Genomic DNA, 2,119 nt, shown 5'->3' on the forward strand with positions numbered 1-2,119 from the left:
GTGCTTGTGCAGGGATCCCTTATAATCTCTCTGGCCATGTAGGCTTCAGACAAGCCCTTACCCAAGTGTCACAGACTTCTCCTGACATCCTAAGATGTCTTGGGCTGGAAAAACAAAATCTGACCCTACCTTATGTTGACTCTGCCACTCCAGAACCAATCTGAGGCATTATTTTAAAGTTGTTTGGAGAGGAATATTGGGAGATCTTGGCTGCTTTTCTCTGCCATCTTGGCTCTGCCCACTGAGGTAGTATAGATTGTACTAATGATCACTATTTAAAAACAAACAAACACCAGAAATTCTTTTGTTCACTTCAGGGTGAATTTGATTCCATTTGACCTAAAGAGAAAGTATAGTTTAGGATTAGGGAAGACTTAAGCTTCCATGCCTCTAATCCTCCCAATCTTCATGATCCTGAACAGATCATTTAATCTCTGTGTGCTTCTGGCAACTCTTAGATTTATCTACTAACTCAAAGAGAGAAATTATTTTTTTCTTCCCCATCAACTGATGATAAAATTAAAAGGACTGTGTTTCAAAGCAGAGCAGGTGGGATTTGCATGAGACATTAGAAAAATAACTTCCTGGCTAACATCTGTGCAGACTGAGATTCATTAATAAGAAAATATGTGTCCTCTTCTTTGGAGATGTTTAGAACCGTGCAAATTTCTGAAGCCTGGGGAAAATTTGGGGAGTCCAGGGAGAATTGGCAGATTACTTACTCTCTTTTTAGGATGATTAAATGCAAAGAAGAGGCACTGTATTATTTCTTGGTGTCATTTTCAGGTCATGGTTCTATTTTTTGGATAAGACACAAAACTCCACAGTATTCTGAGGTTCTGTCAAAAAGAAATCTTCTTAAGCTTGATAAATAGCAGTGTTCAGAAGTTCAGGTGGCCTGTCTTGGAGTCATTATCATCATCTGTAGCACCATGGGGAGAGAGCTGCTGACAGCTAGCGCAACTTTGGGGAAATTTTATGGTCTCAGGTGGCTTCTAGTTCCCCCACTTTCTTACATCTCTGAGTACAATGCCTGCTCAAAGGCATTTTCTTTGATAATCACTACCTGTTCTTTCATCCTGAGTTCATCTTACCCAGATAACCTTCAGAAGACAATGTAAATTTCTAAGTTCTCCAATGATGTTGCTGTCCCTACAATAAGCACACTACACTTCCACGAATTTCCTCAGAAGTTCCAGAGTGAGATGGCAGCTGAGGCATACTGGAAAAACCTATGCAGTCAGAATCAAAGCCAATAGGGAAATGAAAATTGGCCATCCTGGGCCCCTCCTCAAAATAGAGGGCCAAGGAGCCTCTGATGGAAGAAAGGGTCAGTATGACAGACAGATATTCTGGGGTGAGAAGGTGCCAGAAGCTGAGGGAAATTCCACATGATACTTCTTCATTTTTAGGGTCTACTTTCACATCATAAACTCTGGTTTACAAAGGTCTGTGGTTTTGGGGGGGTCTAATGTCCAAGGGCTTCTCTCTTTCTTTTTAAAGCTGATTTTCTTAGATAATATGTTTTTTCTTGCTGCTACTTGCAGAGTAGGAACATGAAATAACAGTTTGTTCTGAGATGCTGAAGACCCACAGGCAGCTGTATTCGTGCTGCTCAGTCACATTTTTACTCTTTGCCCCTCTTTGCTGCCTGATCCCTTGAAGTTCCAGGGCCTACCTTTGCTGAGATTTCATTGTAGCAAAAACCCAGAAACTAAAGGGGTACATACCTCTTGGAGCCTGGCTAAATAAGTGTGGCACGTGAATATAATGGAATATTATTGTGCCCTAAAGAAATGATAAAATGAGCAGTTTCAACTGAAAGTGGGAAGATGTGTATGAATTGCTACCTAGTGGAGTAAACAGAAGCAGGAGAAAAAATTGTACAATGACAACATTATAATTGTAACAGCTTCTAGGAGGTGCTTGCCTGGAACAAAAACAAAATACCCTGGGATTTGTAGTTCTTCCCAGTTTAAGAAGAGAAGAAACTAATAGGAGATCAGCCCTTAGACAGAAGGACAGAGGGATAGACGTTTTCACATATCGCTACTCAAAAGGCAGAATGAGACATCTATCTATCTATCTATCTATCTATCTATCTATCTATCTATCTATC

The sequence above is a fragment of the Petaurus breviceps genome, unplaced genomic scaffold, assembly GCF_028583685.1.
Source record: "Petaurus breviceps papuanus isolate PSGF00001 unplaced genomic scaffold, PetGlider_PUasm1.0 76, whole genome shotgun sequence".
Classification (NCBI taxonomy): Eukaryota; Metazoa; Chordata; class Mammalia; order Diprotodontia; family Petauridae; genus Petaurus; species Petaurus breviceps.